The 23,730-nt window shown below is 41.4% G+C and overlaps 1 long non-coding RNA gene across 6 annotated transcripts in view; it reads left to right on the top strand.

The window, feature by feature from the left end:
• Positions 1-14,328, top strand: part of LOC140908700 (uncharacterized) — a 51,394-nt gene extending 37,066 nt beyond the window's left edge. For all 6 annotated transcript variants that reach the window (XR_012157966.2, XR_012157965.2, XR_012157961.2 and 3 more), the window contains one exon: positions 13,691-14,328. This is a non-coding gene — a long non-coding RNA (uncharacterized LOC140908700). The remainder of the gene's footprint in view (positions 1-13,690) is intronic.
• The last annotated feature ends 9,402 nt before the right edge of the window (positions 14,329-23,730 follow it).

Below are 23,730 nucleotides of genomic sequence, written 5' to 3'. Positions count from 1 at the left end.
GAATAAGAGTATGTACTGGAGAATTTATTTTTTGAAGATTGTTTACAAATTACTAAGAGTTAAAATGATATATCTGTAAAACTTTCTCAAAATTTCAAGTTTGAAAGTTCCAAAAAAGTTCTGTATTTATTGCTTATTAGATCTTGCTTGTTTGGAAGCCTGAGGTTTTTCAGTAGCAATTTAGAACAGAAACACTTTTGCTTAGCTTATCACTAAAATGAAACTCTTAAAAGTCCAAAGCTGTGATAAAATAATGTTAAATAATCTTTCCTTCAAAGTGCAGTTTCAAACCTTTTATTAAAGTGACTCTACCAACTTAAAAATTGCTCCTGTTTTAAAATGTTTTACCTATTATTGTTAAACATATGATCTTATAAATGAAATATTAGCTAAATACTTCTGTATTTTTTTATCTTTGTATCTTTGATAGTACTTTGTTTATAGTCCATTTCACTTTGTCCTATTAGAGTCTTTCAGGAAGCAACACAGGGACTGGAAACAGGTGTATTTGAATCTACTTGTAACTTTTTTAATGGATGAGATTTCAAGCTGACAGTGTCCCTTTCTTGAGTGCATCTTTATCTAGAAGAACTAGGTCAGTGGGAAAAAGATGCATTCCTGACATCACTCCCCAGGTGTTCTGTCACACAAGTAGTGCAATGTTGAAGTGCAACCACACAACAAGGCTTTATAGGCTGGAATCTGGCAAATGGCATTCATTCAATAGCCTCGCTAGTTTGGTTAGTGGGTGTAGTACCATGTTAGAAGCATCTGAGGGTGGGGGCTAGATGGTAAGGAGAAAGGTGGGAATAACTGGCCTAATCATAGAATCATAGAATATCAGGGTTGGAAGGGACCTCAGGAGGTCATCTAGTCCAACCCCCCTGCTCAAAGCAGGACCAATCCCCAATTAAATCATCCCAGCCAGGGCTTTGTCAAGCCTGACCTTAAAAACTTCTAAGGAAGGAGATTCTACCACCTCCCTAGGTAACGCATTCCAGTGTTTCACCACCCTCCTAGTGAAAAAGTTTTTCCTAATATCCAACCTAAACCTTCCCCACTGCAACTTGAGACCATTACTCCTTGTCCTGTCCTCTTCTACCACTGAGAATAGTCTAGAACCATCCTCTCTGGAACCACCTCTCAGGTAGTTGAAAGCAGCTATCAAATCCCCCCTCATTCTTCTCTTCTGCAGACTAAACAATCCCAGCTCCCTCAGCCTCTCCTCATAAGTCATGTGTTCCAGACCCCTAATCATTTTTTTGCCCTTCGCTGGACTCTCTCCAATTTATCCACATCCTTCTTGTAGTGTGGGGCCCAAAACTGGACACAGTACTCCAGATGAGGCCTCACCAATGTCGAATAGAGGGGGACAATCACGTCCCTCGATCTGCTCGCTATGCCCCTACTTATACATCCCATAATGCCATTGGCCTTCTTGGCAACAAGGGCACACTGCTGACTCATATCCAGCTTCTCGTCCACTGTCACCCCAGGTCCTTTTCCGCAGAACTGCTGCCTAGCCATTCGGTCCCTAGTCTGTAGCTGTGCATTGGGTTCTTCCGTCCTAAGTGCAGGACCCTGCACTTATCCTTATTGAACCTCATCAGATTTCTTTTGGCCCAATCCTCCAATTTGTCTAGGTCCCTCTGTATCCTATCCCTGCCCTCCAGCGTATCTACCACTCCTCCTAGTTTAGTATCATCTGCAAATTTGCTGAGAGTGCAACCCACACCATCCTCCAGATCATTTATGAAGATGTTGAACAAAACCGGCCCCGGGACCGACCCCTGGGGCACTCCACTTGACACCGGCTGCCAACTAGACATGGAGCCATTGATCACTACCGGTTGAGCCCGACAATCTAGCCAACTTTCTACCCACCTTATAGTGCATTCATCCAGCCCATACTTCTTTAACTTGCTGACAAGAATACTGTGGGAGACCGTGTCAAAAGCTTTGCTAAAGTCAAGAAACAATACATCCACTGCTTTCCCTTCATCCACAGTACCAGTAATCTCATCATAGAAGGCGATTAGATTAGTCAGGCATGACCTTCCCTTGGTGAATCCATGCTGACTGTTCCTGATCACTTTCCTCTCATGTAAGTGCTTCAGGATTGATTCTTTGAGGACCTGCTCCATGATTTTTCCGGGGACTGAGGTGAGGCTGACTGGCCTGTAGTTCCCAGGATCCTCCTTCTTCCCTTTTTTAAAGATTGGCACTACATTAGCCTTTTTCCAGTCATCTGGGACTTCCCCCATTCGCCACGAGTTTTCAAAGATAATGGCCAATGGCTCTGCAATCACAGCAGCCAGTTCCTTTAGCACTCTTGGATGCAACTCGTCCGGCCCCATGGACTTGGGCACATCCAGCTTTTCTAAATAGTCCCTAACCACCTCTTTCTCCACAGAGGGCTGGCCATCTACTCCCCATGTTGTGATGCCCAGCGCAGCAGTCTGGGAGCTGACTTTGTTAGTGAAGACAGAGGCAAAAAAAGCATTGAGTACATTAGCTTTTTCCACATCCTCTGTCACTAGGTTGCCTCCCTCATTCAGTAAGGGGCCCACACTTTCCTTGGCTTTCTTCTTGTTGCCAGCATACCTGAAGAAATCCTTCTTGTTACTCTTGACATCTCTTGCTAGCTGCAGCTCCAGGTGCGATTTGGCCCTCCTGATATCATTCCTACATGCCTGAGCAATATTTTTATACTCTTCCCTGGTCATATGTCCAACCTTCCACTTCTTGTAAGCTTCTTTTTTATGTTTAAGATCCGCTAGGATTTCACCGTTAAGCCAAGCTGGTCGCCTGTCATATTTACTATTCTTTCGACTCATCGGGATGGTTTGTCCCTGTAACCTCAACAGGGATTCCTTGAAATACAGCCAGCTCTCCTGGACTCCTTTCCCCTTCATGTTAGTCCCCCAGGGGATCCTACCCATGCATTCCCTGAGGGAGTCAAAGTCTGCTTTCCTGAAGTCCAGGGTCCGTATCCTGCTGCTTACCTTTCTTCCCTGTGTCAGGATCCTGAACTCAACCAACTCATGGTCACTGCCTCCCAGATTCCCATCCACTTTTGCTTCCCCCACTAATTCTTCCCGGTTTGTGAGCAGCAGGTCAAGAAAAGCCCCCCCCCCCCCCCCAGTTGGCTCCTCTAGCACTTGCACCAGGAAATTGTCCCCTATGCTTTCCAAAATCTTCCTGGATCCTTCCAAGAAGGTGAACTTTGATTTAAAGGTAAACTGCTAAAGTTATTTTAAGAAATTAAATTGAGTAGCTATAAACTTGCACATATGATCTGTTATTAAATAGCTAATGCACTTGTTTTGTTTAAATGCTTGAAAAAATCTCTTTTTTTCTTTGCTCACCTGTCAGTTTATTCAGAGTTTTGTCTGCCCTGAAACATTTGATTTACATCACCACAACCTGCCTCAAAACATTTGGTGCATTCAGGTTTGCAATGCTGTTGTCTGTAGCGTAAGCTTGGAATGCTACTGGTTTTTGCCAATCTTAAAAGAAAAGATGCCATTTTAAATTCTTAGACTAAACAAGTCAGAACTAATTCTGTTATTGAGGCAAGGTCTTCAGCAGGTTGTTTTTGTTTTCTTTTTAAATAAGTTTTGCCATTTACCTTTTATAGAAGCTAGAATTCCTTTATTACTGTCTAATAAAAGATCTTTGAGCTCAACGATACAGAATAGTCTATACAGCAAAAAAAGTGGACTGCACGTTAACTATTCCATTACTGCCTTTTGATTCACATACTCTAGATACTAGTAATGTTGTTAGTACTTTCTGAAGAGAGGTTTGACAGACTGAAGTTGCATGATGAGCACCTCCGACTCTTTCAGTATGCAGAAGGAATGCTTAAACTTTGAAGAGTTTATTTTTGTTACATATTTTGAATGCATCAAAAGCCATTTCAGATTTTTTTAAAAGGGGTGGGCAGGACCTGTAGTACTAAATGTTCATAGAGGACATATGGTAAACACAAGTGTTTGGATATGACAAATTTGAGATCCTCAAAGAAAAGTTAGTGTAGGGGGGGGGAAACTTGAGTTTCAAGGGTCCTTGTTCATTTAGGAACAAGACTGAAGAACCAGCAATTCCAGTTTGCAGTCTCAAAACACGAGTTAACCTAGGTAAACATGACAAAGATTAACAGTTCTATGGCATAATAAGAAATAGAGATGTGCAAAAGTTTCACAGTTAATCCCCAAACAAGGTGAAAGTCCCTTGTGAACCTTTTACCATCTTTCTAAGCATTTAGTTGTGTTTGTCAATAGAAATTCTGTCTTCCTTTCTAACTTTGTGAGCAAGCACCTTGGGCAGACTCTTTTGAGAACATCTCATTAGTGCTAGGCATGCTCAGACACTTAATACAAGCATTAGCTTACTTATTCCCATTCTGTGAACAGGGCACTTACCCTTGGTTTGGCAGCATAACAGCCTGCAAGTTATCTGAACATCAGTGAACACTTGGAGCTACTGAGTTTCAGTTTGGGGTACATTTGGCCCAGCCTGGCTGGGTTCCTCTCTTTCATCAGGCTCCTGGGGTGCTGTTAGTCCCATCTTCTCCTCTATAGAATGGTATGACAAGGTGAGATTGAACAACCATGGAATCTTCTGGGTGATGGTCATTTGCTCCTTCTTCTAATTTCTCTCCCACTCCTGTTTCTGAAGTAGGAGGATCCACTTTGATCCACCAGTGTTTCTTTTACCTCATTTTAGACGGTAGAGATGCTCCAGACTGAATTCCTCTATATTTATATGGTTTGGTTTATAGGTTCTATCTATGTTGCCCCCCCCCCAAAAAAAAGTAAGGCAAAACTTAGGAGTCATGAAAATATGCACAATAAATACACCAATGAGGTATATTTGAAACTCCAGTGCACTGAAACTCTTGGCTTTAGCACAGCCCTAAATATGAAACTAAATCATTTGCCCAAAGAGACCTCTTTCCTACTTATACAAAATCTAGACTTGACATTGATAAGTCATTAATGCTTTTCATTTTCCAAGTCCTTTACCAACACAAATGAATTCTCACAATATCACTACCTTAAGTATTACCTTTTTTACACATGATAAGAGAAGATAAGTGTATAGCCCTGGGGAAGTCAGCAAGTCAGTGTCCGAGCTCTAGCTAATCTAGTTCTTTATATGGCTACTATCACTGTGATATCGGAGCCATGGTTAGAACTCAAAAGTTCATGACGCTCATTCTTGGGTCATTAAATAAACCATATGTTAACATATAGTATCTGCCACTTCGATTACCTGAATATTGTTTGACATTGTAAATGACACTTTTTATCTGAAATTGATAAACACCTTACATGCGTCTAGGCTTTGCTCTAGTTCAGCTAGAAACCTTTAGCCTGTATTTTTGGGTCTCTGACCAGTTCTCTTTATTTGGTGTGTACTGTTCTAGTGTTCTCTTAACTCATACTTTTGCTTTTGAGGATGATTTTCTATTTATAACAAACAAACAAGCCCATACACACAGTGTCAACCACTGAATCTGCAAATTCTTGCCAAAACTGACCAACTAACTATAGATTAAGTGTTTTGGTTTTTTAATGTGTACATTAAGGTTCTAGGTAGGCCATATAATCTTTGCAAGTGCCCTGTGAAACAAACTGAGTATAATTATTTTACGTTGTAAGATAAGAGCCATGAGAAACTACTGAAATTAGACTATATGCGGCAAAATGTTTTTCTGCAGTCTGCCTGGCTGAATTGTAATGATAGTTGTATAGAATGGTTGGATGCCCATTTGAGTGAATTAACCAAAGCTAAGCTCTGCTACTAGAACTTTCCAAGTATGCTGATATTATCTTAACCAGAAAGACCTGTCAAGCATTTCCTGCAACTCTTCTGGAAAACCAGGGGCATGTGGGAAACAGAGCTGCTACAACAGTTAGTATGTGCCCATCTGAATAATGCAATGTTCCTTTCAGAGGGAAGCTATATTTAGTTATCTTTGTAAACACCCACAGGCAAGTAACAGTATAGTCTGAGGAGCTTCAGGGGGTATTTGTGAAAGAAGAGTTGCTGCAAAAAACATTTGGGGCTTTGGGGGTAGGGGGAGGGGAACAGGGGATGAAGAGTGTAATAGGTTGTCATAGTGAAGAGATCAATGATAACCAGTGTTGGGGAGAAGAGGATAATTTTCCCAGAAGTGAGCCCAAATGCTGATTCGTGATGCCTTCAATAATGGTGGAGGAGGAGGATGGGATGAAACTTGAGACATTTAACTAGCTTTGTTTAAAAAAAAAAATCCCTTCAACATCTAGAAAATGCAAATCATTTTCACATGGTATTGAAGTGCAGACCTTGAGGAATCACCTACTCCTCCAAGAGTTTAACTTTCTAATTGATCCTTGACTCCTGACTTGTGCCAAACCTATTATATGACTGCCTGTTTGTGCATGCTAAGAAATAGGTAAAAAGCCTTACTAACCAGTTACAGGGGCGACAAATAGCAGTTTTTTAGGTTGTACTGACACCTGGTGGCAGCCAGTTTACTAATCCTTAAAACAGGTTGTTCCACTCAAAGATGGGAAAATAACTTCATACATTTTCAGCTCTTGCTCTGTCCTTCACTGAGCCAAGAAACCGTTTGGCTCTTCTGCTAGCTATCCTTCCCTCCGTCAGACTCCTGCAAAGTTAATTCAGAGTGTTTGTGCAAAACCTAACTATAGCTGTTCCTTTCACACAAGCTTGTAAAACCATCTGCTGAACCTTTGTTTCATAAGTTTGTCTTACGGAGTGGCCCTCGCAGCAGTTAGTGTTAAGAGGTGTTTTATGTTTGGAGCCCTTTTTTTTTTTTTTTAAGTGCTGTAAAATCCACAAACTTAGTGAAACTGGCCTGAAAATGAGTATGCCAGTTTAGGGTATGAACTAGTTTGTGCTGCAAATTTAGGATTACTTGGTCAAAGTTTTCCTATAGGCCCAACTCCAAAATGTCCTGTTTTTAAAATGACTGATGCATGCCATTGGCATGCAGTTCTGGGGATTCATGTGTGGAGCAGAGAATAACCATGTTGATTTCATGATGGTTACACAGTGTAGTTAAGTCAGTCTGGGTCCATTCCACAGGTAGACTGTGATACTGGGATGGGCAAGGAGATCTCTGGGGGTAGTTCATACATCTGTATGCCTCCAGAAGATTGGTACACAGCTTCCTAGGAGTGCCTCACAGGGCTTTGGAGACCCGTGAGGCATTCTGGAGCTTCCATTTCCCCTTTACCCCCTCCCCACAGAAGTAGAAGAAGCCCTGAGCTCCTTCCCTAATCAGGGGAAGAGATTCTGGCCTTCCTCATAACCAGTTCAGGAGCCAAGGGGTGTGCAGAGCTCCCTGCCCTCCACTAGGTCCTGATATGAAGCAAAAACTCAGCAGCTCTTCACTGATGCTGCCTCCACCTGGCAGATACACTCCTCACTCGGTCAGCTACCAGGTTCACTCCTTAGCTTGATCCTCCCACTCCTGCCCAGAATGTGGAGGGGGCAGGAGCAGGAGCTGGTGGGTGGTGAGATGTGACCAGGAAGCCACATCATGCCCCCAGCCCAGGATGCCTCCTGGTCATACCTTCCTCAGTACTACCACTTTCTCATTATTTAAAAAAAAAAAAAAAAAAAAAAGCAGCAGATCAGTAACAAAAGTCTCTGTTAATGGGGAATTAAGGTTGCTTAGCAATGCCTTGCAGCCAAAAGCAGATGTATCTGAGAACCAAAAAAACCACTTAGCCACACAATAAAGGCATTAGAAGAAAAAGAGGAAATGCAGTTACGGTCGTGCTTCCCACCCAGCCCAAAAGCCTTGAAAGTGCCTCTGAGGGTATGGTCATATACCACTAGGTGTACATCTCACCCACACCCATCCCTAACAACACCTGCCATTTTCTCTGTGCCCGTGCACAACTCCAAATCTGCACTCTTATTCATAAGCTCCCAGAGACCCTCACCATGCTCCAAGCCACACCATTGATCTAGTGGTTCTAGCAAGGTGTTTGGAAACATCTACCTGGATGTTAGAAGTGTGTCAGGACTAAGGTAATGCCATCTCCCCGAGGGACTCCTTAGAGCAGGGAATAGATTTTAAATACTTCAGGGTTTCCTTGAAACTGCTGCTCTTCGCTCTCCGGGCTGACCTCGAAATGTCTTGGGGAGGGATACAGCACTGAATCTGCCTGATGGAGGTGATCACTTGCCTCTATTCTACTCTACCGTCCATACGCCTATGGCAGAGGTGAGTTTTTTCAGGGTGGGCCTTGAAAGTGGGCAAGCTGTCAACATCACAGATTTTAATTGGGAGCTTTCCCATTCATAAAATACAGCATGCGGGAGCTTAAAGTCTAACTAGTGCTGCCTCTGCCAGGCTATCCAAATGATTCAGTGCCTCCCCTTTCCATTTGAATGGTGGAGTGCGAAGGAAGCAGAAGTGTCAGTGAGATACAACAGAGAGTGTAAGGGAGCATGTAAATGAACTGTGATCTCAAATAGTTGTGAGCATGTCGCATATTTCAGATGTGTATGTACTTGTGTAATATGCAGTTGTCCCCATGTTTGCAAACTCAGGCCTAAAGTTCCTCAGATACTTGATTTAAACTCCCACTATCAGGATACAGTTTGGCCCAAAGATTAGGAAAAACTGCTGTGTGCATTAATATACTAAGTGTTGGGTTATTAAATATACCAACATGCAAAAGAATTGTGAAAACATCGTGTAAGTGCGCTCCTAACTTCAGATTTTTGTGATGACTTAAGTTACCTACAAGAGGAAGAACTAGAGACTAGAATTTCTTTTAAATGCTTCTCTTTAGTGCTTAATGTGGAATAAAAGCTCATGAAAAGACCACAGTCTCTTTAGATACAGGCTGTCTGTATCTTGCAAATTGGGGTCTGTGCCGGATGGCCATGGTTCACTGATTTTTTTTTTAATTTGGTTTTACTTTCTGCTTTATTCAAATCACTCTGTAGTCTTTCTCTTTGATTCAAATCTAGTGACTGATAGTGGGTTGGTGGGGTGAATGGAAGGGTAAACGTAATGAAAACAGACAGTTTGGGGCTAACCCAGGCTCAGGCCCACCAGTACTGTGCTACTTTAAGTATTGAGAAACAAGATTTTCTTCCAGCAGCCTACCTTTACCCCCTCCCCTCCTCACTTCCCCAGACCTTAATTTCTTCTTCTAAGCTGTAGTCCTATACAGTTGCTGCCCCACTTTAACCCCAGCAGGTCCAGCTGTGTCAGTGCTAGGAATTCCTACCTACTGTGATTCTGCTGCTCTTTGAGTTCACCATGTTGTCATGCTGGGCATTGAGGCATCCTGGATAACACTGCAGAGGGTATAATGAAGTAAAACACTGAATTCAAACAACATAAATTGGCTTGGATAGTGACCTTTTTGAAGGTCCTGGACCTCCATTCCACCTTAACATCTCTGCTCCCTCCCCCATAAAAGCACACAGATACTCTGCCAATCCACACTTTTAGCATGTGAGGCTCCAAGATGTAGATTAATAAATCTGCCCTTAATCGCCTCCCTCCCCCTGCATTCTATCTGGAAAATACTGTGGATTTTTTGACTCTTCCAGAAGCACATTAGTGTGACTTAAAAATGCATCTTCCTACCTCTAGAAAACTTGTCCATTATTTACATTTTAAAACAAAAGTCTATACCACATTCTGGTGCATTGATATCCAGAATTCCAAGATACTATAAATTCTCCTTTATTTCTCACTTGTACACCAATTGGTGAAAAGCTGAAAGAATAAATGGGCATTTCTGGGAATCTGGATCTTTTTCTGACAGTGGAGGTGGAATTAAGCTCCAAAATAGAGGACTCTCCACTGAAAATGGCCTGCCACCCTTCCTTTCCAGTTAAAATGAGGACTGTTGGTTCAGGTGTCCCGGCTGATTCCAACTTTGTAGTATTTTTGTAAGTTATGAGACAGTCTCTCTACTAGCTGGAGCCATCACCCTTAAGGGCTATATAGGTCAAAAGCAACACCTTTTAAAATCACTCTGAAGCCAAAAGAAAGTGTGCGTATCGCAGAGCATGGTAGTATAGTGTGGCACAGCACTTATAAGCAACATCTGCAATCTCTAAAATTTCAGGTAGGGCTTAAAGGTGTGCAGCCCTAGGTAGCATCCACTGCAGTAATCGTACATCGGGGTGAGATTGTCATGAATAATAGTGATGAACTCTGCATCTAAAAGGAAAGGTTGCAGTATTCTTACCAGACAGATGGGGGAGAAATACCCTTCGATACTGCTGCTGCCTGGACATCTAGTAGTTCATGGGGAGCCAACATACACCTCCATTTTGCAAACCTGTCTAACAAATGGTAGTCATGCTACTTCAGTTAGGAGGGCTGATATAATCTCTATTATTTCTCCTACCCCCCCCCCCAAGCTCACTAACACTACCTCCATTTTCGTAGGAATTAGATAAAATATCTGATATGCCGGGGTAAACACTGATTATAATAAAACCAAAATTAATGACATACCCTACATGTAGTAATAGGTGCCTTTTTCAATAGGGTACCCATTCCCTTGCCATCCATCTCAATCAACTCCTATGCTAATATAAATAAGAATGAAGGCTGAAGGGAGATGTGGTAAATAGGTAGAAAAGTAATAAAAATACAAAATATGTGCTCAGTGCAATCATTTCACTGCTACCCTGTCCTCTACCTGTTGTCTCTTGTCACTTGTGTTCATTGTAAGCTCTTTGAAATGGATTGTCACTCAATATGTGTGTGCAGTTTGATAGTGATCACAACTGGGGCCTCTAAGTGCTACTGTAATATAAATAATAGATTAATAAGTTTCTGATAGGATGCTATAAGGTAGCCAGAATATGCCTAACTTTAGACAACCAACTTTGAAAACTGTTCTCCACATAGAATTCACAATTAGGGCTGTCAATTAATGGCAGTTAACTCACACAATTAACTCAAAAAATTAATGGAGATTAAAAAAATGAATTGTGATTAATCACACTGTTAAACAAAAGAATACCAATTGATGTTTGTTAAATATTTTGGATGTTTTTCTACATTTTCAAATATATTGATTTCAGTTACAATGCAGAATACAAAGTGTACAGAATTGAATGTCTCCTGCTGTGTGTTTTACCCACATCCTGCCATATATCATGTTATAGCAGTCTCAGATGATGACCCAGCATGTTGTTCGTTTTAAGAACACTTTCACTGCAGATTTGACAACACAAAGAAGGAACCAATGTGAGATTTCTAAAGATAGCTATAGTACTCTACCCAAGATTTAAGAATCTGAAGTGCCTTCCAAAATCTAAGAGGGACAGGGTGTAGAGCATGCTTTCAGAAGTCTTAAAAGAGCAACACTCCCATTCAGAATCTACAGAACCCGAATCACCAAAAGAGAAAATCAACCTTCTGCTGGTGGCATCTGACTCAGATGATGAAAATGAACATGCATTGGTCTGCACTGCTTTGGATAGTTATCGAGCAGAACCCATCATCAGCATGGACGCATGTCCTTTGGAATGGTGGTTCAGGCTGAAGGGACATATGAATCTTTAGCACCTGTTCTCACTTTCAGGTGACATTGTAAACAAGAAGCAGGCAGCATTATCTCTTGCAAGTATAAACAAACTTGTTTGAGCGATTGGCTGAACAAGAAGTAGGACTGAGTGGACTCATAGGCTCTAAAGTTTTATGTTTTATTTTTGAATGGAGTTATTTTTGTACATAATTCTACATTAGTAAGTTCACCTTTCATGATAGAGATTGCGCTACAGTACTTGTATTATGTGAATTGAAAAATACAATTTATTTTTTTATAGTGGAAATATTTATAATAAAAATAAATATAAAGTGAGCACAGTACACTTTGTATTCTGTGTTGTAATTGAAATCAATATATTTGAAAATGTGGAAAACATCCAAAAATATTTATATAAATGATATTCTATTATTGTTTAACAGTGCAATTAATCGTGATTAATTTTTTTAATCGCTTGACAGTCCTATTCACAATGAATATGTGAAAATATTCATAACTGAACTGTAAGACTGTACCTATCAAGGTTATGTCATGATAGGTAATCTGATGACTTTGGGTTTTTTCTTTGTTTGGTCAGAGCCCTTGGAAGAACTAACAATGTTTTCCTCTAAAGTTATAATGAAACCCCATCAGAGGTGTATCGACAAAAGGGTTGTGTTTAAACTACCATGGGAATCTTCAGCTGAATTTCCTGACTGCTTTCGTTCTCCGTTTAATAGAAGTGTGGTCCCTTCTGACAAACATACTGGCAGTTTAATTCCGAGAAAAGTCTCCTCTTTTTTACTAGTAACAATTACACATTTTACTCTTTCTTCTTTCCCTTTTCTGAGCTTATGTCTATTTATTTTCTCATTTAACTTGTATCTGCTCCAGCACTAGACCATCCTGCCTCTTAAAAGGTTGGCTGGCACTCCCAAAAGACTGGCTTCCCAGATTCTTTTCACAGAGTGTCTCTGACGAGCACCCAACCCCTGACCCTATTAAACAATTAAAATGAAATTTTTAGGCATTGGCATATCCTGTGAGTGCAAAATATAAAAGTTGCATTTGTGTTATTAGTTGCTAATTAGAGATGATTTTACTCCTCATGGAGAGCTTGAGGTGAGCAGCAAACCTTTTAATTCTTTACGTACCTTCATGTTTGCCAGCTGGCTGCACGTGTGGCACCTAATCCCATCTAGAGGCAGTTCACCTGGCCCTGTGGCAGGCTGAATGTTGGACGTGAACTAAATGTTCACGTCCCTTTGAACTTTTCAGACTTGCACAATTTTGTGACCCTTCTACATATGCCAAAGTATCAGCCACTTTCTCTCTCTCTCTCTCTCTGGATGATCTAGTCACCTCTATCTTAACTAGGGTCAGGAGTTCTAAAAATGAGTGGAAGAATCAGACTGCTAAATAACTGGCCTGTTTTTTTCAAAAGTGATGCAATTGATGATATAGGAGTTATTCATGAATGGTAAACTCTAGTCCAAATAAAACTCAGTTTACGACCTTATGATGATACTTCAGATTTCATCCAATATTCTATGATACAAGTGAACAACTTGATTAGAACAGTACCAGAACCAGTCCTGGAGTGAGTTCAAAACTTCTGTTGATTAAGCAGAGTATTGTAAAGCCCTCTCTTGCCTCTTCAGCAACAAGCTAAATTTTCTCTTCTGCGGCTGGGTTAATCTTAATCCATAAAATTCCCCATATTGTGTCTCTTTGGCAGTAGCAGTGTTATGAGTATGAATGAATACTCCTTTATGTTTACATCATCTAGCACACAGTGGGTGCTTCCAGAAATAAAACATTACAAATAATGTAGTATGGCCTGTTCTGCAACTTCATAGGTGTACTACAGGCCTTAAAAGCAAACAACACTTAATGCTATATATTTTTCCCATCCTGCTTCCTGGCAGGTAGATTGAGTACTTTAGACTGTCTGGGTGGCTATTTCTAGTAGATAAAGTTGTTTTCCACATTCCTCTAACCCATCACTCTAGGTCTTTTTCTTTTTTCTTGTTACTATTAATTTAAAACTTTGAATCTTGTTTGGACAGCATATTGTGTTCTGTATTTTCCTTTTGTTAACATGCTTCTGTGCACTCTAATTAAAATGGTGAAATATCTTCTGTCTGCAGGCACAGCTTTGTCAGAAGTTGAGCTGGCATGAAGTCTTGATACACAACTGTCAAACTGATGGTGGATATCCTCTGGAGATGCCAAGCTAAATGTTCTTGTGAACTTTCATCTATTATTCCTCCCCTGTCACGCACTAAGAAAGGAGGACAAATCTTGAATTTTAAAAAAAGTGTAAGAATTTTGTGGTATAAAAATGTACTGGATGTTTTTCCTCCATTGACGATGTCTGTATATTTCCTGCAGTTTTAGTTATGAAGTCTGTACTTGGCCAGCTGATTTGTGATTCATTCTTGAGAGCTCTGAGTGGCAGGTACTGTAAACATCCTACACTCTCAGCTGTGGAAAGTAAGGAAGCTGGGAGAAGGCTGTTTACTCTCTCTGCCTTGGAAAGCAGCTGGAGGGAAGAGAATGGAGAGTATTGCAAGTTCAAATGTCTCTGCTCTAATCATATTTACTGTACTTCAGAAAACTTGTATTTTGTATCTTACATTCTGGTGTCAGTATACAAGTAATGGAATTATATAGTGATGTGAAATTTTAATGAGAAAGGAGGGATGTGTTCTTAATCTGCTTCTGTGGCTTTGCTGGTATGAGAGAGTGCTGAGTGGTAGCAATTAAAACAGTATGGCACTTACAATCTGATCTGGTTTTTTGTTTGTTTCGTTTAAATGGTGGTTGTTTTTTTTAATAGAATGGCTCCAAGACAGTAGTTTATTATTTTTTGCTTATAAGTATAATGAAAATTAAAAGTACTAGTGTAGCCATAACTCTAGAGCAGCGGTTCTCAACCCAAAGTGGGACAATCCTGGGGGCAGCTCCACCCACTCTCTCCTCTCCCCCTGCCCACTTCAGGCCCCGCCCTCTGGCCAGGTCCTAGGTGGGAAGCTGGAGCCAGGTAAAGCATGGCAGCTGCTCTTCTGGCTGGGGGTGCCATGGAGCAGGCAGCTGTGGCATTTCCCCATCTGCTGCTGGTGCCCGGGGTTGTGGCTGCTCCTCATCTCCCAGCCCCCTTGCACTGCTCACACAGCTGGTCAGAGCTGCCCAGACGACACCAGGCCCAGCAGAGCCCTCGGGGAATAGCCACCGGCACACAGCCCCAGATGGGTGGGTGGCCTTCTGAGGTGAGTCAGGGATGGAGGTGGCGCTCCATCCCTGGACCCAGCTGTGCAAAGCTGGCCAGAGCCCCACCGGTCCTTGGCACCGTCCTTCCTCTTCCCCCCCAAAAATAGAAGTCAAACTACGTGTATGCTCAGGATTCTCACCCTGGCCTGGAGCCCCGAGTTCCCTCCCCACTGGGCCCTGGAGTTTTTCTAGCACGTTGAGGGCCTCAGAACGTAAAAGGTTGAGAACCCATGCTCTCGTGTTCTAAAATGAATAAGGCTCCCAAAAATCAGGAGACTTTTTTTTCTACTGTTTTCTGAGCCTTTAGGGTTCACTTTCGAGCCCTCGTGGTTGTGGAGTTTGAACTTTTTTTTAAAAAAACAGGAAGTTAAGATTTTGTCAGGATCTCACTAAGGGTATTGAACAAATACCCCATCCCTTCCTTTTTCCATCATTGACCACACCCCTAGAATGCACATGTGGACACCTACTTATGGCTTTTTGTCCGATCATGGTTTGGAAAAAATTTATTTTGAAATGAATTTAAAGTTAGATTGACTTGAATTTCACTTCCTGTTCTGGGTGTCTGCCAATAGGTTTGAGTTTGTGTTTCGGGTACGTTTTACAATAAAAACACGTGTACTGAATGCTGCCTCCCCTGCTCCACTCTCCTCATTTCATCACAACCCCTCAGATGTTGTATGTTTAATTTTATATTTAGTAAAGCTGAAATGGAAGTCTTGTTTATCCAGCCCCAGCTGTCATGATGGGAGATGTGTAGTCTTGGGATTCCGCTGCATTATGAAGAATTTCTTGGCGGCAGCTCAAGGGTTACTCCCCAACCCCAGTGAAATATTTCTTTCTGTCCTGGTTTCGGCAAGTGCCACTGCTCTGCTCCAGAAAGCAGTCTGCTCTCCATCAGGATTGAGATCATGCCAGCAGGATATTGGATTTGGGAGAAACAATGCCTTCTTCAGCTTCTTCTAAATTTAAAATGATAAAGTCTTTGCCCTTGGCTAAAGCAGAAATCAGAAGAAATATGGGGAGGGAGAAGGGTTGGCAGGTCTCTGCTACCTGAGGATTCCCCTGCATCTGTGAAATCCTTGAGTGACTGAATCCACCATTTAAGGCTGCTTAATGCCAACAGAACAGCACAGAGAAGCCCTAGTGTTATCAAATAAGGAGGGTCACAGGCCTGTACCATTTGAAAGCTGTTTTTTGCCAACTGTTTTCATATAGTCTGAAGCACTAGGTTCTGGCTGTTGGTGCTCTCAAGATAGAGCTGCTAAAATAACTTTTGAATTCATGGGGGTGGGAAAGGATGCTGTAGAGTGAAATAATTTTAAGGTCCATTAGCTCATGATCTTTCTGTAACTAGGAATAGATGTTTTCATACAGCTGCAAATCCTAGATTTCCTATGACATCGCATTACTAGCCCTGATGGTTTACGAGAGAGTGGATTTTAAAGGTGATTATGTTCCCTCAGTCAAGTGATGCTTATTAATGCTGATCCAAGACAGAAAATATAGCAAGTCCTAGACCTTGGATTGGTGTCACTTTCATTCCCCATCATAAAACCAGCTTGGATTATGGTATTTAGGAGCCTTCTGAATATGTTTAGCATGCAGTTCACCAAGCAGACATTCACTCAGATGTGAGGATTTGTACATATAGCTGAGATGAAGCTCTGCAACAGATCTTAATATGCGTGGTGCTGACCACACATAATGCTGACAGTGATGAAACTGTTAATGGAAGTAGTATGTATCACTGATGATATGCTAAAATATGCTTAGTGCACAGCCTGCATGGAAGAGCAGATCAAGTATGAGGTGAAATAGATAATGTTTTGTTTTACTTCCTGTTGGGTAATTGTACATTACACACACAACTTGAAATCAGACATAGCAAAACTGGTAATAGCTGTTCCTCACAGGGCTGCTTCTCAGAATAAGCATGAGACACAGGGTGTGATTGCAGCATAGCCATACCAAACTAGCTTTAATCTAGCTATCTTGGGTAATCTGGCTATCTTCAGTGTCAGTGAAGCCATGCTGCCATGGTATCACTGCTACTGGTTCCCAAGATAGCTAGATTAAAGCTACCTCAGGAATATCCACATGAGCTGCAATCAAACCCCATGATTGCAATGTAGATATCCCACAGTGTGTATAGACTATAAAACTAGAGATGGGCAATTTTTGCCTGGAATTCTAGATAAACAGGCCGTGGAGTCCAAAAACAGTGGTGCTCATTTGTATACAATTGTTATTGGTTCCTTGTGGCACTTCCTGGTTCCTGCCAAAATAGCTACCCCAAAGAGAAGTGGTCCTAATGGCATTTCTTCCCTAGCTGGAAGTGAGAAGTAAGGGAAGTCTCATGAGAGTCTATTTTTGTGACAAATCCAGGTCAAGTCTGCAGACTCCAAAAAGTTGGATAAGTATCGAAACTTCAGGGCACCTGCTAGAGATTCTAAGTGCTAATGAAGAGCTCTTGTTTGTCGTTGGAAGTCACTTATTATGAGAGTTCATTTTACATGTTTCAGAGTAGCAGCCGTGTTAGTCTGTATTTGCAAAAAGAAAAGGAGTACTTGTGGCACCTTAGAGACTAACAAATTTATTTGAGCATAAGCTTTCGTGAGCTACAGCTCACTTCATCGGATGCATTTGTGCATCACTAAATATTCACTACCCTATAAATTCTTTCCTGGGGTAGTTGGGAAAAGGGTTTAAATGACATTCTGCTTTGTTGCTGTTTAGTTTGAGGAGACCATCAGTAAGAGCTACACAAGCTTGCTGCTTCCTGGAGTCTTCATCAAGGGACTTTACCATTAGGATAGAAAGAAAATAGGAGAGTGAAACCTCTGGGGCAAAAGGAGAAAAAAAAAACATTTCTGGCAGGATTTTTTGTTTTTTTGTTTTTTAAACTTGCTGAGCGCTTTCAAGTGGCTGAGGAAAAGGATTAAAAGTGAAGAATGTTAAAGACAAATTGAAGTTGATGCTTGAATTGTCAGTCTCCAGAGTTTTCCGAACTGACTGAATGAAAAGTTTTTTTCAGTTGAAGTCTACAAAGAATTTAAGAAAGGTCCGAATGGAGAACAGCAAGGATTTACATCCTTGTGTCCATGAACTGAATAATTACGGTCAGCCAGGAAAGAAATTCAAGATTCTTGGCAGTAAAAGAAAGTGGTCCAGGACAATGTACAGGCCTTTGACTGAGAGAGACTTTAAAGGAACTATCTAAGATGTTGGACATGTAAAATATAATGAATGGTATGGAAAAAGGGCTTACATGGAAGTTGGAGGTTGGGGGAGGTGGGGAAGACTGACTGACTTTGGTTTCGCTGAAAGCATATTAAAGATTGATCATTTGTCTACAGTTCATTTATTACAATTCATTTACAGCCAGCAAATTAATTGCATAGAAATGAGCACATTATTTCCTGCATTAGATTAAAACCCTGTCATTTCATTTTAAAAAAGCAAAACTTCCTTTCTGTGGATGATTAAACAATCTTCCAGTTTTTCTCACATTTTGTTGGCTTTTTTGGGAGGCGGGGAGAGAAGGTAGGTTAATCTTAAATGCTAGGAAAGACATTTGATATTGTAATTATATTCTCATATGGTACAATTTGACCAGTTTGAGGAATTTGTCTAGATTTTATATTCCGCGTTGTACTGAAACAACATTGCTCAAAAGTTTATGGTGCTCATGTAGATGGGGTGTTCCTTTTCTTTATTGATTTCCTTGCGCCCTTCGGTAGCATTTGGTATGGTCAAACCTGACATTCTTTTGTTCTGTTTGAAATAGCTGGTGTAATTGTCTGAGACAACCTTGGGCTGGTTTTATTCCTCTCTCCCCAGTAATCTGTAATTATGTCAGGGATGAAAAACAGTGTGGGGAGCAGAGTAAGGATTTAGGTGCAATCCATTTTGACTCGCATTCAGGTCTCCTGTGGAGGTTTATTCTGAGACCTCCACAGTTGCTATTAGGATTTTATTTTTTTTTAATTTATTTATTTTTGGAAGCTGAGTTCTTACCATTAAGCAAATGATGCACAGATTTATTTAGCACTGCAATCTAACTGAGTGTTCACAGGCCTGGATGGTAGAAACTTGTGATACGCTAACTTCTCATAAGAGCAAATGTTGCTGAATTGGTCCTAGATATCTTCTCGGTATCTCCCCCTCCTCTCGACCGGTCCTTGACAGTGTTTTGGACAGACCAGTGGAGTTTCTCCAGGCTCCTTCTGCAACCTGTATTTCTCTGTGGAAGAGAAGAATCTGTTATTTCCTAAAGGGCTGGTCCAATTGGTTTACCATCTCTGGGATATTTTTCCAAAGCTGCTCCTTTCTGGAGGGGGAATTAATACAATAGGCTATGAGGCTGAGAGAAATGAAAAGCCCACTGAGAAGGGAAACAGCCTGCAGAAAGCTAACTGCTTTCAGTAGAAGGGAGATCCAGCTGGCTGAGGAAGCTCACCATGGGCTAGGGCTAATGTGATTGCCAGCAGAGCTGAGAGTGGAGCTTGCAAGGCATTTGGCTGTCAAGGTCTGAGGAAGGTGTAACCAGAAAGAGGCATCACATGAGGTGGCCTTGGGAAACAGAGGAAAAAGGCAGTCTTGGGTTAGGGCAGATGCTGCCTTGTGATACTGGATCTCAGGGCTGAACCTCATAGTAGAGGGGGAGAGCACACTGCCTCCTCCCCGTAATGCCCCCTAGGACGGAGGTGCAGAAACCCATACACCAAAGTTAAAAGGACAGTTAAGGCCAGGGAGATTGAAGGACTACCAAACCCTGCAATACAGACTGTAGTTAGCCCCTGATTGACAGGGAAAGGGGAAGACCATTACATAGAGGAGTGAAAGATTATTCAGTGCAGGAAGTGCAAAAATGGTTGTTGGGTTCCAGGGGGGTCAACTACAAGGGTTATTCGGCCTAGGGAGGGCCAAAGATTATTGAGCCAAAGGATCTGATTTGTGCTTTCATTTGGACTTTGATTTTTGCCCTGGAATGGGGAGGAGCTTCTGCTTTGCCAAAAGGGCAAATGGTCAACATCACCTTACCATCAGCAGAGCAGGGAAAAGTAAGGCCTTATACATCCTGATTCTGGGGGAGGAATAAACCAAACCCTCGCATCGCTCTGTTCTCAGCAATCCTGAACAGAGGCAAAATAAAAAGCAGCAGAACCCTTAACTGAGTTCTGGGCAAGCAGTGCTCCAAACTGTGCTACTCTGTGAACTGGTTTCTTCCCCTTAATAAAGAAAGACCACAGGATGCTTCCTTTTCATACACTGCAGTAGTTCAGAGCTTTTTTAAAGATAGCTTTATAACTTTTCCTGCAGCATTCCTCAAGCAAAGAAATCCTAAAGGGAAACTGTATTCATTCCTTCTGATTCCCATGAAATCTGAACATGGTGGTGCCTATAGGCAGAACTAGAAGCTCTTGGAAAATGTAGTAGGAGGTATTTTTTAATAATGTGGATTGTTGGTTTTTTTGGTTTTGTTTTATTTTTGCATAATACCTATCACTTGTGTTGTCCTTAGAACATAACGATCAATATGTTTAATGCAAGGCTATACCCAGTCCTGCATGAGGGCGAAAATATTAGCAGGGAAGAGGAGGATGATAAAAGGAGCATTTCCTTTCTCTTCCGTGTGCAGGGTTAGACACTACTGCAGACTCTGCTCCCCTGAGTGTAACTGCATTAGGTTGCTGGTGCTAGCAATGTTCTGTCCCTGCACTAGCACTGACAATGGAACCGACTCTCAGCAGAGGGAGGGCAAGTGCATTCTGCACTCTGTCAAGCAGAGGTGCAGCAGCCCCACAGCCCCTGCTCTCCAGGAGCCCCTCTGCTTGTTTGAAGCCTAATGCCTCCTGGAGCTGGAGCAAAGTACATGCACCATCCCCACCGACCATGGGCTGAACCTTAAAACTGTTCTGCAAAAGATTTTTTTTAATTGGATTTGTGCCTTTGTATTTAGCTGCTTTATTATGCGTAAGAAGAGCTAAAAAGTGGTTATTTTAAGCTGTGGGTGAAAGGTTTGGGAAGAGGAAGGTGGGATTTCCTGCTCTCTTTACCAAAAGGTCAAAAATGGTCTTTGTAAATGTCACAGACAATGTGTGCAGATGCTTTGTGCATCTGAATTGAAGATTCAGGGGTACTGAATGTGTAACAGAGACTTCCTTTCTCCAACATATTAGTTGGTCATTGAAGATGTTAAAAAAAATTGAAATGGTCGGACTGAGAAGCTAATATCCTCTCAAAGGCTCGTCTTTGTCTTTTATCTCTTGATGTTTGTTTGCCTCGCAAGTTCCCTAGGTCCCCATTTATCTTTTGAGCTGGTCTACACCCAGTTTCCTTGCCTACAAGCTCCCATATCCATTGAGCACCTAAAGAGGGGCTTCCATAGACGGAGGGAGTATGTCCCCTTTTGCCTTTCCCTCATCTCTCTTCAAATTTTCTGCTGTTTGTCCCACTCTGCTTGCAGAAGTATGTTGGAGCATCAGGCCCTCTGACCTCATCACAAATAATTAATCACCATGGGCACCAGTAGCACTGTGTAAATAACAGTCAGACCATACCGTAATTTTGCTGTCAAACTGAGCCCATTCCTTCTGCTCTACCCTGGAGATTGTAGTAAGTATAATAAAATTGAATTTGTTTTCTAAGGACTAATTGTTAGCTCACAAAATGCATATTAACTAAATGATCAGAGTTCCTCAATATATTGTTTTCAGAGGGTTTGGGACTTTTTTTTAACCCTTAGACGTGTTTTATAATATGAACCTCTGAAATGGACTCAAATTCATAGCCATTAAAAAGAACGAGGAGTACTTGTGGCACCTTAGAGACTAACAAATTTATTTGAGCATAAGCTTTCATGGGCTACAGCCCACTTCATCGGATGCATGCAGTGGAAAATACAGTAGGAAGATATATACACACACAGAGAACATGAAAAAATGGGTGTTGCCATAAGCACTATAATGAGAGTGATCAATTAAGGTGAGCAATTGTCAGCAGGGGAAAAAATAATCTTTTGTAGCGATAATCAGGATGGCCCATTTCCAACAGTTGACAAGAAGGTGAGAGTAACAGTGTGGGGCGGGGAAAATAAGGATGGGGAAATAGTTTTTGCTCCAAACCCTCAGACAGAGACAAACACCTACAAGATCTCTATCAAGCGTTCTTACAACTACAATACCCATCTGCTGAACTGAAGAAACAGATTGACAGAGCCAGAAGAGTACTCAGAAGGCACCTACTACAGGACAGGCCCTACAAAGAAAGTAACAGAACGCCTCTAGCTGTCACCTTCAGCCCCCAACTAAAACCACTCCAGCGCATCGTCAAGGATCTACAATCTATCCTGAAGGACAATCCCTCACTGTCACAAATCTTGGGAGACAGGCCAGTCCTTGCTTACAGACAGCCCCCCAACCTGAAGCAAATACTCTCCAGCAACGACACACCACACAACAGAAACACTAACCCAGGAACCTATCCTTGCAACAAAGCCTGTTGCCAACTCTGTCCACATATCTATTCAGGGGACACCATCATAGGACCGAATCACATCAGCCACACTATCAGAGGCTTGTTCACCTTCACATCTACCAATGTGGTATGTGCCAGCAATGCTCCTCTGCCATGTACATTGGCCAAACTGGACAGTCTCTACATAAAAGATTAAATGGACACAAATCAGACGTCAAGAATTATAACATTCAAAAACCAGTTGGAGAACACTTCAATCTCCCTGGTCATTTGATTACAGACCTAAAAGTAGCAATATTATAACAAAAAGCCTTCAAAAACAGACTCCAATGAGAGACTGCTGAATTGGAATTAATTTGCAAACTGGATACCATTAAATTAGGCTTGAATAAAGACTGGGAGTGGATGGGTCATTACACAAAAGAAAACTATTTCCCCATGCTTATCCCCCCTCCCCCATGGTTACTCTCACCTTCTTGTCAACTGTTGGAAATGGGGCATCCTGATTATCACTACAAAAGGTTTTTTTCTCCTGCTGATAATAGCTCTCCTTAATTGATCACTCTCATTATAGTGTGTATGGCAACAGCCATTTTTCATGTTCTCTATGTGTGTGTGTGTATATATATATATATCTTCGTCCTGTATTTTCCACTGCATGAAGTGGGTTTTAGCCCATGAGCGCTTATGCTCAAATAAATTTCTTAGTCTCTAAGGTGCCACAAGTACTCCTCATTCTTTTTTGCTGATACAGACTAACACGGCTACCACTCTGAAACCTATAGCCATTAAAGACATCAAATGTATTTGTATTTCATATTTCTTCAGACAATGATTGTCAAATGAATGTTTTACTCTGGTTGAAATGCCACGAGAGGGCATTATAGTTCTTGTACAAATCCTAAAGTATGTGGTTCCAAGAATGATAATGCCGGGGGGGGGGGGGGGACAAACAAAACAGCTAGATCAAAAGAATGTGAGACTAAAGGAATGGGTGGGTGGTTGGCTTGACTTGGCAAAGTGACTGAAAACCAGTGTAAGGAATGGACAGAATATTCTCTTTCACAAACACAAGAATATCTACATTGCCTTGAGAGATGTAGGATGTCTGCAGCCTGTTTGTGGGGAAAATGTTTATCTTGATTTAAATGTAGTAAAATTCACCCAGATAATACAGTGAACAATCATATGTCAACTACCTTGTTACTTTAAATCTTCTGACATGTATTCACATATACCTTGATGATGATGTGTGTTACAAATATTGGCATAATCTGCAGGAAAATAAATTACTGGCATCAGTTTTGCATGGGTAACCTATCCTTTCATTGCTGAGTTACCCAAATGAGGAGTCTCGAGGGTAAGAGAAACAGGTTTTGAGGAAGTATAATCATTGCCATTTATTTTTTTTTAAACTTTGTAGAGGCAGGGGAAA

The sequence above is a fragment of the Lepidochelys kempii genome, chromosome 3 (assembly GCF_965140285.1).
Source record: "Lepidochelys kempii isolate rLepKem1 chromosome 3, rLepKem1.hap1, whole genome shotgun sequence".
NCBI classification, from domain to species: domain Eukaryota; kingdom Metazoa; phylum Chordata; order Testudines; family Cheloniidae; genus Lepidochelys; species Lepidochelys kempii.
This window is presented reverse-complemented; position numbering and strand designations above follow the sequence as displayed.